This window comes from Leptosomus discolor, chromosome 9, assembly GCF_034619465.1.
Source record: "Leptosomus discolor isolate bLepDis1 chromosome 9, bLepDis1.hap2, whole genome shotgun sequence".
NCBI classification, from domain to species: domain Eukaryota; kingdom Metazoa; phylum Chordata; class Aves; order Leptosomiformes; family Leptosomidae; genus Leptosomus; species Leptosomus discolor.
In genome coordinates, this window is record NC_141399.1 from 14,594,679 (window position 1) to 14,609,907 (window position 15,229).

Here is a 15,229-nt window from a genome sequence, read left to right on the forward strand (position 1 = left end):
TGCAGCAGCACCAGGCCGGGCACCAACCAACGCCACGGCCCTACTCACCTGAAAAACCAGCTCAGCCCAGAGACGGTTCACGACATCTGATCCACAGGGGTGTGGGATCCACGGCACTGCAGCAGGAAAAAATAAATATCATTGCTTCCTTTCAAACTCACGAGGCTCAAAAGCAAAAACAGTCATGGCAGAACACCCAAAAGGCGCCTGGACGCCTTGGACCTGCTCCCCAGAGGAGGGGCGTCCTGAGGAGCACCTTCTCCTGCAGGACGCCGCCAGCTGAGACTTCTTCCCAACTCTGCAGCTGAATGCTCGCGCACCGAGAAACACGGAAATCGAAAAGGAGCGGCAAAGGAGGACCACGTCCTGCAGCTGCCTCTGCTGGGGTGTCCCACCCCGGGCCATCCCCCGAGGACACCTGAGCCGCACCTGGTGCTGCTCCCGGGTGACCTCGCAGCAGAGCACTCCCGGACCCAGAGCTGGGCTGGAGCTACACACCCGTCCTGGTTCCCAGCAGCGCCTCACCTGCTCCCTACAACTGGCACGTATTTATTACTTCAAATGAGGGGCTTGGTGGTTCTCTGTGAGCTGCCAGTCCCACACCCGACAGAAGGCCCCGAAGACGGCCGGCCCCAGAGGAGAAAAGGGTATTTTTGGCTATTCTTCCTGGTCCTCGTGGCTCCTTCCCTGCCGGCGGTAGCCACGGGCAGTTTCCTACCTGCCCTCCTCACGGCCAGCGGGAGCGGAGCTCACCCGGCCCCTGCCCAGCCAGAAGGCAGTGCCCCGTCCCTCGGTGCCCGTGCCGAGGGGAGGGTCTGAGCCGAGAGGCCCCGACAAGTGCCCGCGGCAGGCGGCCCCCCGGCGGCCTGCCAGGAACCGCAGCTCTCGGCCCTGACCGGCGGCAGGCAGCGCCCTCAGCATCGGCACAGGCTGCAACGCCCGCCACCGGCCTGGCCTCCGGAGCGGTGAGGGACCCGCCGGGCCCAGCCGGCGCCCCGTGGCTCCAGGCAGGCCGCGGCCTGGCGGGATCGGAGCAGAGAGGCGCTGGCGTGCCCAGCCCCGCCGCCCCCTCGCTGAGACCCCCGCCCCGCCCCGGTGACGGCCGGAGGGACCCGATCGCCCTCCTGCTCTCCTCACCCGGGGCTCGCCGGTGACGGCCGGAGCGATCCCGGCGCCTCGCCCCGCCCCACCCCGCCCCGCCTCAGCTCGCGCGCGCGGGGCCGCCGGGCCCGCCCCGGCCCCGGCCGGCGGCGGCTGCGCGCGGTGGGAAGCACGGGGCGCGCGCCGGAGATGGGGCGGGCCGGCGCGGTGGGGGCGGGGCTTCCGGCGGGGACCGGGGCGCCCCCAGCGGTTCGCTCTCCGCTGCCGAGGAGAGCGCCCCATGACGGGCGGGCGGCAGCGGCGCGCACCCCCGGCGAGTGGGTGCGGCGGCTGCGTCCCTCCCCGGCGATGCGGCGCGGCCCGGCGGGGCCTCACACAGCTGCCGGCTGCTTCCCGGGCGCTTCCCAGGGCCTCCCTGCCACGCGGCCCACAGCCCGGGAGCCCCTGGCTGCGCCCCTCAGCAGGGCCGTGGGTGCAGGGCCTGCAGGCCTGGGGACCAGCTCACCCCTGTACCCCGAGCCCCCCCCTATGGCAGGGACGGCTCGTGGTCCAAGATACTGCTGGATGCGAACGATAAACGACAACGTTGTCTCTTCCAGTTTCACCTGTGCTAAGGCTGCAGCAGCTCGGCACGCGTCCCAACTGAATGATGCCTGAGCTTCAGGCTCCATAACAGCCGGAGCCTCCAGTTAATGGGCTCTTTCCCTCGGGCACTGGACAAACAGGTGCCACGATGCTAGAGGACGCACCAGCCGTGCGTCGTGGCCCTGACCACAAGGCCTGGCCGGTCAGGGCAGTGGGCAGAGCTGCTTTTCAGCACCAGGGCCCTTTGCACCAAACCCAGAGGGGGTTTTTAGCAGCCACTCACAGATTCCCACAGGCCCATCACTGGGGCTGTTGCAGCCTGGCAGAAACAGCTTGGCTTCTGCCAGTTTTGGGGCTTTCCCACTGCCCAGCTGGAAGGAAAACCATCCAGATAGCTCAGCAGACATGGACAGGAGTAGCCAACAAGGGGGAGCACAAGGAGAGCTAAAAAAGAATTAGATGTTTGTTTCATTTAAGTGTTTTGGGGCTTTGGCCAGATGTTCTTGGCTCATTTGTCCTTCCATCAGTCCAGTGCAGGCATGGGGCACTCCCACCAGCAGCCAGGAGGCGGACCGCTACCTTTTCTATCAGCTGGCCTTTATCACGCAGAGGGGAACTGCATTAACTGGTTGCTAAAGACCCACAAAGCTTCAGCCAGCACAGGAGCTGATCAGGAGCACCATTATGCAGGCCCTTCGCTGCCCCAAGCTCTGATGTGCTCAGAGACTTCTGTCACAAGGCAGCCTCACAGCCTGCTGTGTGAACACACCACTGCTGGGAACAGGCTCCATCCTGCAGCTCCCCCATGAAGCACTCAGCACCATGCCGGTGCTCAGCCCACAGCCTTTGCTGCTTCTCAGACAACTCCTCAGGTCCCTGTTCCTTTTCAAGGAATGGGACCAAGCACAGTACCTGAGAAGAGCAAGTAGTATTCCCCATCTCCTGCTCCTCCTTCAAGACAGACGTGCTAGAAGGGCCCAGACATAATTCCCATCCTCTTTTTTTCCCCCCAGTATAAAAGCAACCTTCACACCTCTCTCTTCAGATCAAGCTTTATCCAGCCCCTTGAACCCTTTTAGCAGGGGAAGTTCTCTCTCTGCTGGTAGACCCAGTAACCCACCCACACAAGCCACCCCCAGAAGCAGCAACAAGCAGCAGTGGAGTTTGCTGCTGTCTTTCCTGCTGTGGTTTCACATCCGTTTCCCATGCGTCCCAACCCCCTTCATTGGGGCTGCTTGCAGAGGCAGTCCCAGAGACTGCTTTTGACCAATGTGAAGCCGAAAAGCTCATTTATGAACAGCAGTTTGAAATACTGTAATACTTGCCTTTCTTTCTCCAGCAGCTTCCTAGTGAGGATCTCCAGGCTTTCTGTAAACTGGAATTAAATCTCAGAGGCCCTCCTTGTATTTGGCATTACAGCTCTTTTGCAGCTGGAAGAAAATATTTCAGCTTGGTTACGTGTCTTGCCTGGAGCCATGCACTGAATCACTGGCAGGAAGAGGAACAGAACTCAAAAGCCTGCCAGTTCTGGCCATCAGACACTTCTCTCTCCTCCAGCCTTGGAGTTATTTAACTCAGCACGTATTTAATACTTCACATATATGTTTTCCCATTACAACAGCCAACACTAAAATTTGGGTCTCATTTAACAGCTTCATGCCTTCACTCTGAAACAGCACCTCAAGAAGAGCCGAGGCAGAAGGATGTAAAACGTGTGCTCTCTGGCGGGCTCCCCAGTTGTCCTCACCTGCTCGGCACTGCCCAGCCACGTCACACACCCACTGCTGGCCTCTGACAGTGCCAGCCAGCCGGCCGGCTCTCCAGCGGGGGTCCTGGGGGTCCAGTTATGGCAGACACTTGGTCTCAGCAGACTTGTTTGGGCTGTGCTGAGCCCCAGGCATCTCTGATGGGGTATGCAGATCAGCCCGTTCTCATTCAAATTCTCTCTTAGCGGCAGAGAGAAACAGAGGTGGGTTATGGGGGGGGACGGGGGGGATGACTAGACATGGGCAGGCTGGCCTTGCACAGTCCCACCTGCCAGGCCCCAGGCAACATTTCTCCATCCACCTTAGCCACTGTACGGAGGGACTCCGGCTTCATCCCAGCAGCAGCAGTCAGCGATGATGCTCAACAGGGCACTCACCCCACCCCACTCCCCCAGTGCTTCACATCATCTCAGCGGGACATGTGGTACCTGTGCTGGGCCACTCAGCTCAGCCTGTGGCCCAGACCCTCTGCTCTCACCTGCTGGACCCTCCATCCACTGCTCCCATGACCCAGCAAGATGTGCCATTGTCCCTCTCTCAGTTGCCCTGGGTGCCTATATCTGCTGGAGAAGGCGAGATGAGCTTTGTGAAGTTCACTTTGGATGCCTGGTAAGCAAATCAATGCGGTAAGGATGCTTATCACCTTGGGAACATGGCAAAACACAAAAAAGTTTAACTCGGCATGGAAATACCCTCCCTATGGGGGCAGGCAGGAGGTCAAAACAGAGCATGCAGCTCTGGGGAATTTTCATCAGCACCAATGTAAACAGGCTCCCCTCCAAAGTCCTTCCTGGCTGCCTGTAACACAACTCTGCATTACTGTTGATGAACCAAGACCAGCACTTGGTCCCTTACAAACAAGGGAGACCAGCTGTTGTGGGAATAACTGGAAGGAAGGCAGCATAGGCACACAGAAAATGCTCACCTGGTGGGCAGGAGGCTGCCTGCAGAGGCACAGCAGGAGGCCGGGGGCTGTTTCTCAAAGCAGCCCAAAGCGAAATTCCTCAGAGCAAGATGCATGACCAAATGGCACGGTGGTCCCACGCACCTACACGTCGTGACATGCAGTTTGACCCATGCCTGCCCCGCGAGGCAGGTGCCACATCCCAGGACCTGCATGTCCCCATTCCAGCCATCCTATCGGAGGATCTCCTCCCACTGCCCTGCCACCTGCCCGTGCTGCTGAGACCCGCTCAGAAACCTTCCCTTTTTTTATCACCTGCCCAATCTGCCCCACACCAGAATTTCTCCCCAGAGGAAAGGCACTGCAGAGGGCAGGGGCTGTGCTGGCAGAGCTCAGCAGGGCAGGACTGGGCTGTGTGGTCAGGGTGAGGGCATGAAGGGCTGTTCAGGTGCTGCTCAGTCCAGCGAGCCAGGACCAGGCTGTGGCTCAGAAAGGTTTCGGCTGCTGGCCTTCTAAAGAGCAGAGTTATTGTCACTGGCAGGGTTAGGGTGCCAGGGGGAGCAGGAGGTTCTCTGGAAATTGTCCCCAAAGGGTACACAGGACAGCACAGGTTTACCCCTCCACATAACAGCTTCCACTTTCTCATTACCCACCATTAGCACCATAAACTTTTAATATTTGCCACTGTGGAGCTTCTTGTACTGACTGATACATTTTCTAAAATACTATTAATTTGTTGGAATGAAACTGGTGTTGATGGGAAAACCTCAGTAGGAGACTAGGAAGGGCTCACACACACAAACACACATGTCCTGGCATCCTGCGAGAGCCACGTGTGCGAAAGGCAAACAGCATGAGGAGCCTGGCGGCATTTCAGCCTTTCACCTTTTGGTGCCTCTGCAAACGCAAAAGGGGAAGATACACAAAGGGTTAACTATCAAGCCATTGTTTTGCCCTCAGATTTAAATTAATTTCCCACTTCTATGTTTCTTTCTTGTGACACGAATTCAAAATTCATAGTGTTACAGAATAAGAAAAGGCATTTACGTCTTTTCAGACAAACTTGAAAGTGTTAAAGAATATGCAAATTAGTCTTATGGTTAAGTGTCTATTTAGGCCATAAATGCTAAATAGCAAACTATTTTCCTCCTGGATTTATTAGCAAAAAATGGTCTTGTAATTAAATGCAAAGTTTTTAAGTTATGGAATGAACTTTTCAGGCAGGCATATAACCTTCCCTACCTCCTGCCTTCTGAAACCAGAAGGGTCACTTTTAGATTCTCGTCTCATGTTCAGATTCCGGTCCTGAACCATACAGACATGGACAGGGTAGGATCCGCTCACTAAATCAAAACTCCAAGCCACCAAACCAAACAGAATGAGCTGCAGTGACAGACAAAACATTCAGTAATTCTTGCACAGTGCCTTGAGCAGCAAAGCCTTACAGCAGCAGGACAAGGAAGAATTTCCAATTTGGACACCAGTCCTTTCCAGTCTGATGCATGGCATCCTATGATTTCTCAATAAATTTACCACGTGCTACCTTTAAGATAACCAGGCTCCTTGCTCCTGTAAATAGCTTTTCCAAACACTTCCTTTGGAGAGATGAAGGTCACCAGAAGGTTGCCAATCCACTTTTATTTAGAACTAGCGTGTACCTGTCTTTTCTTGCATGTATATTGACTTCATTTTCTGGTGAGTTTTATTACTTTAGGGGAAAACTTTCATTTTGCTAGGATAAATAAACAAATAAATCTGTATTCTTACAAATCACTCTCCATTCCCCTTTTCTACACCTGTTCCATTTTGACTTAATATTTTACAATAGGAATGCATAGAGTTAGACAGATTACTCATTACTCCAGGTATTTTGCCAGGTCCTTTGTCTTAATCCTGACTTCTGTCATGGGGAATTTCCATGGATACTACAAGCAAACTACCATGAAGTTATGGAAGAAAAACTTTTGTAGGTTGTAGCCTATGTGCTCCTCCTTTTGCTATCAAAGCACTGAACAACAGATCAGAACTCTGCACCTCTGATTATCAGCTATTTAGAGAGCTACTAAGGTGGGTTTTATTTCACAAATTGTGATGAGGCTTTCATCTCTTCCTTTCAGATGTCACCACCTCTGCTAGCTAGTGCGCATGATAAGCAGTCATTCAGACTCCCCTCCACAGGGCCAGCAATCACATTGGTACATCACTTCGATTTTCTGTGAATAAAAGATCACTTACGAGTCTGGAAGGTTGCATTATTCATCTTTGAACTCCCCTGAAAATCATTTTAAACCATTTGGAACTAGGGTGCACAACTTTGACTCATGACTAAACAGGTCTGGTCAAATTCCTCTCATGATGCCAGGCAGAGGCCAGTGCTCAGAAGGGATCTCTTCTCTGCAGCCGTGTCCTGATCTCAAATCAGTAGCAATGCTTCTCAGAGATGTTTGTGTTCAATCCAGAGGGGAGTGTCTCCCTTTACCTGCACTGTGAACATTTGTACCTCCTGCTGCAGTGTATCAGACACGCAAAGAACAGGGCTATACACCTCTTTTCCTGGTGAAAAATGTATTTTATAGGGACATTTGCATTGAAATAGTCTCTTAATGCCACCTCCTGTGGCACCCCTTCAACCTCCATTGTCTTAGCAGTGACTGTGTACCTCATTCTTCATCCTGAGGATGATCTTATACTGCCTTTGAGCTACAGAAGAACACAGGTCTACAAACCAGGCTTTTTTTTAAAAAAACTACTCTCTTGTACGTGAAGTCTAGATTAAGTTTTGATTTTTTTCTTGCTGAAAACATGAGATATTTTATCCAGAGTGTTCTGTTTTCCATCCAGACAGAAACAAGAAGGAAAGCACAAATACACTATGCCCTGTCTCTCTGGGTTTGCAAACTGTGCTTGCAAAAAGTGCTGGGTTTAATGCAGTCTTGTCAACAAGCTCATTCTCTACAGCAAGTGACACTTTAGACTGTCATCCAGGATTTTTACTGAGGGAACCCCTAACAGGCTTCAGGGATTTCAACACAATTTTAAGAGCCTTGCACAATTGCACTCTAACCAGAGAGGAGCTGGCGTTCCACAATGCAGAGCAGCCCAGCGGTAATGACACCAACAGAGCTTTCCTGTCAGTGGCTCTCCTTTAGGTTTACAAGAGTGACTGCAGAAGGAACAAACATGAACATTTGTCCCAACATTAATTGCTAGCTTCAAAAATGGAAAATGAATTTCTTATAGCTGTGTTGTGCTCCTCTATTTAATGCACATATATAAATAATGCTTTTAAAAACCTCTGTGGCAGCTGTGTAAAGAATTATATTACAATGACAAGTCCAAATTTGAAGTTGAAAGACATTTTTGTTTTAAGATTTTCATAGCCTTCCGAGCAAAAAAAAACGTTTTGAAAAAATACTTTACAAGCCTCTTCCAACTAAAGAACATCTGCAGAGAGCTGCTGTAATCTAAGGAGGGGGAGCTCTTCCACAAGGACTTTCAGAAGCCCTGGTTATTTCTATTCTCATCTTTCCTGTTCTTTTCCTACTACCTCATGTTGTGGTGGACACATCATTCATAATTAAAAACTATTACACACAGGTGATTTCTGACATTATTCCACCTGAACATGACCACCCTTCCCCCCTACAAGTGTGACTGCCTACCAGTGCATACCACCGACCGTGAGTGCACTTCTCCACGGTTATTGACTTGCAGAGGCAGTGGAAACATTTCTCCCGCTGCACTCAAAAGTCCAAGTTTTAAGCCCAAGCTGGTTCCTCTCAGTTTACAACCAGGTCAGGCCAGGCCACCTGCAAGCAGGGCAGGGTGCACCACTCCCTGAGAGAAACCCTTGCGCTGAACCAGAACAGCAATGATCACCAGAAATTGAATTGCCCTCCTCTGCACAATACAGCTTCAGCTTCCTTGGCTTGGCCAGGCTCAATCTCAGCACCTTCATTTCCAGTGGGTAAAAGCACATGCACACAATGTCCCTGGCTTGCTCTTAAGCAACAGCTGTTTGATGGGGAGTCTGAGCCCCTCCAGACACAGCTGATGTTGGTCCCAACTCCACTTCAGGCAACCCATTGCCCATGGGTTGAAGGAGGTGATCCTTCACCTTGGCTCAGCACTAGTGAGGCCATACCTGGAGTGCTGGGTCTAGCTCTGGGCTCCCCAATACAAGAGATATGGACATACCGGAGAGAGTCCACTGAAGGGTCACTGACTTCATTAAGGGACTGGAGCATCTGTCCTGTAAGTAGAGACCGAGAGAACTGGGACTGGAGAAGGTTCAGGGAGATCTTCTCAATGTATAGAAATACAAGAAGGGAGGGTCCAAAGAGACTGGAGCCAGGCTCTTTTTAGTGGTGCCCACTGACAGGACAAGGGGCAATGGGCACAAACTGAAACACAGGAGGTTGCCTCTGAACATCAAGAAACACTTTTTTACTGTGAGGGTGACCAAGCAGTGGCACAGGTTGCCCAGGGAGGTTGTAGAGTCTTCATCCTTGGAGATATTCAAAAGCCACCTGGACATGGTCCTGGAAAATGAGCTCTGGATGACTGTGCTGGAGCAGGAGGGGTTGCACAAGATGACCTCCAGAGGTCCCTTCCCACCTCACTGAACTGGAGACCTCCATTCAAAATACCTGTGCTCTTCAGGGATAAGACCAGTAACAACAGCAAGACTCATACAAGCTACTTCCCATCTAGCTGCATGAGCTGGGCTTGGCATCAACTCAATGAGTTTCAGGTAGACCATGGAGATAGGTTATGCTGCAGCTGCGTTGGTTCCAGTTCAGTCACAAAGGCCCCTATTCCTATCTTAGGCTAAGGTAAACCATGCCTCAGTTTCATCTCTGCCTTTCTACACCAGGAATCTAGACAACTAACTCAGGCACATATATCTAAGGAAAATGGAGAGAATTCCACCCATTTTAGTGAGCGCTGGAAAAAAAAAAAATTCTACCCAGGGTGCAGGTCATGTCTCAGAACTGCTGGGTTTTGTTGCAGTCTCAATAGATAAAGCCAGAAAAGGGTAAGGACTGAGATGCAGCCCAGAGAAAAGAGAAAGGAACAATGGTGGACAAATGTGTCATGGGTTGTCACAAGTATTTTGTGACACTTGAGTGCAAAAAAGCCTGACCATAAGGGACCAATTGAGCAGAAAGCATGTAAACCGCTAAAGCACATTTTCTGCTGAAAGTTGTCAGCTTTTCTGACCAGGCTATTTTTCAGAAGCTGCTGCTCTCATCTGTGAAGTCAGAAAACTGACTTGAGGCAAATCTCCAAACAACAAAATTATATTTAGGCTCAACATTGCATCTTTGTCTTGTTGGTTTTTTTTTTGGGGGGGGGTCGTGTGTCGTGTCCCCCCCCCCCCGGTAAATTGATTTCCCCAAATTTTAGAAGTTTATGAGGTGTTTCTGAGATTTAACTGGTCCTTGCTGCCATTTAGGGGTCAGTCTAGCCACATTTGAGCTAGCCTTACAGAGACTGTCTGAAGTTTTGAGAGAGCAGGAGGGTCTTCAGCCCTGGGATATGGCCTTACTAAGCGTACTGAAATGACAGAGGTACACAGCGTAGCAGTCAATTCAGAGCCATTCACCACACGTGGCATCCAGTTTGCTCCCCCTTGCCCTGAGCACATCCCCTGCGTTTTTCTCTTTTTACTCCAGTACCAGCAAAGGTCCTATTTTTGTGAAGAAATGGAACACTGTGCAGAGGTTGGGGAGGGCCAGTGACACATCCCACAGGGACTTGTGCCAAAACTCAGAAGCCTAAAAGCAAGCCTTTTTCCTATTTAACTACAAAACCTTTGCTCCTCCCATACGAGAGGGGAAGTCCTATGCCTCTGCAGTATTTGGCTCCTGCACCTTTTAAAAGAAGAACATAAAAGGATTGCATTAAGTACATCACTGGAAAAAGACATTTTTTCCAGACAGATACAGCCCTTTCCTGAGTTATTGAAGGTAAAATATTCTTCAAAAAAACTCAGAATGAAATTAAGAGATTAAGTCCCGAGTTTATGCCTTGATTTTTCTTCGGGAGGCTTTTTTTTTGTGCAACTCTACATTAGTCTGAGCTGAGTTGCCTGGAACAAAGGCTTCTGTTGGTCTGAGTGATCAATTTTAAACTCTTCTCAAATTAAAGAGTCTAGCAAGGCTCTTTGTACAATCCCCACATTTCTATATGAACAATTTTAGAGGAAAACTTCCAGAAAATGCCATTCTGAGTTGCAAAAGCTTTGCATTCACAAACATTTCAGTGTGTCAGGGACAGTTCTCTGACAAATTTGAGCGTTATTTTCCTAGAATGAGTGCTCAAGTGAGCTGATGCGAGTCAGTCATCACTGTACAAGACACACAAGATTTACCATTAATCAGATGAGCTCAGAACCATTAGCACCAAGTTGATGCTGGTGCCTCAACTGAGGTGGAGGAAAGGATGCAGATTTCTAGCACCAGTAGCTTGGGGAAAGATGAATGGGATTTGGAGGACTTCCTGGGGCTGAAAAGAGATTTCGTTTCAAATAGCATTTTGTATTACCTCATTCAGCCTTAGCCAAGTAACAATCCATCTTTCTGGGGCACAAAGCAACAGACCAAAATCAGAACCACAACAAAGAGAGTACATGCTCCTAAATCGCCAGTTCAGGCTCTCACTACAATTTAAAATGAAATCATCTGACATAGGGTTTATCTCCATGGCTGGAGAAATACAGCACAGTATCCTAGGCAGGAAGACAGGCTGCCTTGACTTTCAATCTCTGTCACCTAACTGCTGTCAGAAGACAAGCGTGGTGAAAACCAGTCCACAAACATGTAACACAGCCACCGCTTTTTCTTACTTGCCTTTTTCCAATGGCTAATGAATGGATGCATGACTCACATGAATCAGGTCTGAGCCATATTTCTGAAGGTAGAAAGACTGCATAAAGGCAGCTCCAGTATGAAGTAGAAAAGGACCTTTGTGGCAAATTGAATTTAGCAACGTCACCAGGAGCCTCTGACTCAGAGCCCCATTCTGCCCAGCTGCACACTCAAACCACCACCCCCTCACATACACCTGACAAACCAGCACGATTCAGCCCACTTGGAGCTCTGCCATGAGCAGCTGGACAGAAGATGACTGATGCGGACATAAAGCAACATCTAACGAAGAAATTATTTTTATTTCAGGATTGTAAGTAAGCCTTACTTTGTCACACTGCTACTGGCTGAGGCAGGAAGGCTACTGACAAGTTGTACCAGGAGAAACAGCAGATTGGATCAGCTTGTTATTCCACTTCAGACAGTCCACATTGGCTTGAGCCAACCTCAGACCAGTTTAACCTAGTGTTTTCCTTGCCTGTTTCTGCTACCTGGTGGGTATCCCAGATAAAAGGGCTGCTGGCATCGCTCGGACACAGAGGGGAGTGCTCTGTCTCTACCCATTAGCAGGAAGGTGTTGCACAGGCTGCAGTTTTCCAGGGGCTCTTGCTGCAACAGAGGGGCCATTGCTACAGCAACAAAAACTGCAAGACCCCACTGCCAAATGTTCCACCTCCAGACAGCTTCTCAGGCCTGCTGCTCCCACTGTCCCTGCAGACTAGTTATTATGGTTATCAATGTACAGGGACACAAAACACCCCATACATGCACTTAAAGCAAAAGATTTAAGCACTTTCAGGTCAGCGTCCACCTGCTGCAAGTCAGTCAACATCTTCCTTCGGTGGGCCACCCAGAGAGCTTAACCAGCTCCAGGGTGGGCATCTCTGCGTGATGAGCAGTTCAACGGTGAGCTGACAGCTCCCTCCTCTGTCAGAAAGCACTAAAAGCAGCCTAAAAATCTGTCTAGTGTCATTTGGAGCAAGGCGCTTGAGTAATGGAGGATATCATGCATTTTCTCTCATTTTCTGCATGAAGGTAGGGGAATCTCCAGGACAGTTTCCTGGTGGTACCAGACACCCCAGCCAAATGCACTGAGTGCTACTAAAGCTTCAGTTCTCATCCTGCTGCAGCGGATTTGAGTGAACCTTACAGACAGCAGCAGGGCATGGCCAGGACTCCCTTCCCCTTCCAGCTGTATAAGCACATGCCAGGCATACTCCTCCAGTCCTTCTGTGATTTGGCTTCTCCAGAGTGTAGCAGCAGAGTGCAGAAAGGGAGCACAGCTGAGGCACTGCCCTGCTCAGACAAGACTGTTCTTGTAGGTCACTGGCAGGCCCATCCTAGCTGCTCACCTATAGCATGTTTCACACTGATGAGGTATCCACTAGTCCTTCCCTTCTGCACGTAAGAAAAACAGTGGATTTACTGAACATTTAACATTGGGCTGAAATCACATAGGAAAGTTTAGTCCCAGTAGGATGTTATCCCTGATGTGTTCCCTCTGCTGACAAGCCAGCCTGGGGTATAAGTGGAGTGTTGCATGTGCTGAATGTTTGTGCCTCATGCAGAGTTTAAGTCTAAGAGCTTTTTTGTTGGTTCATGAAAAACCCAAAATTTGGGTGGGGGACACCTAACAGAAAAACAGATTTTGAAATACTAATAAAATGATGGGGAAATTAATTATTTCAGGATCAAGCTGCACCAAGATATTCTGTTCAGTTTACCCTCTAAAACTAAGAAGGGAAATTGGTTTTGTTGCACTTTCTCACAGTGAAATTCCCTAGAGCTCTTCCAAATACTTCTAAATTCAGAAAACAGGAAGAAAACAATCAGATTATCTTAAACTGCACAAAAGAGTTAATATTAAATGCCTTACTGAACAACTGAAATCTTCTATCCCCTTTCTATTCTATATTCTGAAGTATCACAAAGCATTAAAATTTCTGTGCAGTACTTATTGCTGGATCCTACTAAACTCTCCAAATTTGTTCCACTCCATTTAAAAACCTCAAAGTTCTGTATAAGTTTGGTCTTTGAACATAAACTGAACTTCACTTGTCTTTCTTGCTGCCTGCTTGTTAAACTGTAGATTTTTGAGAGGGTTTTCTAATTCCATTAAGTCTCTCTGCACATACAAGGTAAACTTACTCACTTTCACTGCATTTTATTGCCATAGCAGCTACTGTGCACTTAAAGCCAGCAGAATCCCACATACAAGCTTAAAGCAAAGGTGCTGCGTTGATGTGAAAGCAGCTAAATCATTGTGAATTGAAATTCAAAGCAGCTTTCAACTCAGATACAAGTTAAAAGAATTGTGCAGAAAAATAAATGACTTGCAACAAAACAATAAGTGAAATATAGGAAAGGTTTTCAGAACTGCATGAGTTGCTGCTTGTGTCCTCTTTGTGGGAGAGAGGAAGGTGGGCCACACTAGGATTAAGGGATGAGCTTGTGAAAGTCACTGCTGTCTGGAGCTGTCGTGCCCAAGAGCCAGCCAGGGTCTCCTAAGAGGTACAGACTTCTGGCTACATGTTCCCAGGTAGGGATGAGAGATAAACTTTCAGCTCAGGTAAATCACCTTCCCTTGAGGAGACCAGGAGGATCCTGCACTCAGACAGGGAATACAGAACACAAAGATTACTGGCCACTTCACTGTAGGATTTGAAAGAGTGCTCGCTGCATCTGGGGAGGCAGGGGATAAGCTTCAAGACCCAAGCTGTTCTTGGAAGGCCTATGTTCCTCTGAACCTCAATGATTTCTGTACCAGGATTTCTCTCAGTGGGAATACAGAGCTGCTTTCTCCTCCAGCAGTCCTGCAACAGAGCCCATTGCTCCTTGGGCCACAGAAGCCTGACCAATGCCATCTAGGAGGTGCTTATGCCACAAGCAAACCTGTGCCAGTGTCACACACTGCAGCTACATCGAGCTGGGACTTGTAGGCTTCATTTCTCCAACCACAGCTAAGAGCCTGTGTTTGACTAGATGCCATCAACTTCCTGGAGCTTCTGCTCCCCTGCTGCAAGTCAGAGGCTTTGGATTTCCCTCTCCCTGAGGAAGGGCAGTTGCCTGTTGAGAAAATCCCCTGTCCAGAGGACTGGAGTTCTCCCCCTTGCTAGGGCTATTGTGACAGCAACACTGATCAACACAGTGCCCATGGGTCCATCTGCAAGCTGCCACCTGTGGAGAGACACAAGTTAATTGCTACAGCAACAGGGAAGGGGGATGCAAAAGGACTGACTTTTGATACGGCCCATTGCTTTAGGACTTCAGACAGGTGGCTTGCCCTTCAGGCTTCTTTATGTGAGACAGGTCAAAAAACTAACTACATCAAGGCCTGCACTTGGCCTAAATGCTATGTAGACTAGGGAGAGAGGAAGAATGATGTCCTAAATGGAAGAAATAGATCTCCTTTTAGTTTGGAGACTGCTGCTTTTACAAGTATTTTATACTGGCACCATTGGGAGACTTCCTATTTGCCTAATTAGGGCACATATGAGGAACCTGGTGAGACACTTAACACACTTGGAGTGGCTTGACCTGCTAATTTTCATCCCTTATGAATCTGAGCAGCCTGCATTCAGATGAAAGTTCTTGACTTTAAGAGTAGCTGGCTACCCCAATCAGCTTAGAAAGCTAAGTTGTTGGGGATTTTTCTGTTGTTTTTAGGACACCACACACATTCCCCACAACCATACAAACACATTTTTACTGGGGTAGACATATGCTTCATGCTGCTCGGCTTACAGTTCTAAAGTGAAGACAACGTTGACATACCATCACATTATGTTGGTAAGCATGTCTGAAAACTGCAAATGGTATCTAGAAAAAACTTGTAAAAGCAAGTTTTGATGCAATTAACTAACAGAAAACATTTGAGCTCAGTAAGTTATAGAAGGACTTTTGCTAAACAATGTCATGCTGTGGTGTTAGAAGTAAGCTCTCAGTTTCCTGGCACAGAAACTACATTTACTCTTCAATCAAGTTTATAGCCTGACTAAAAG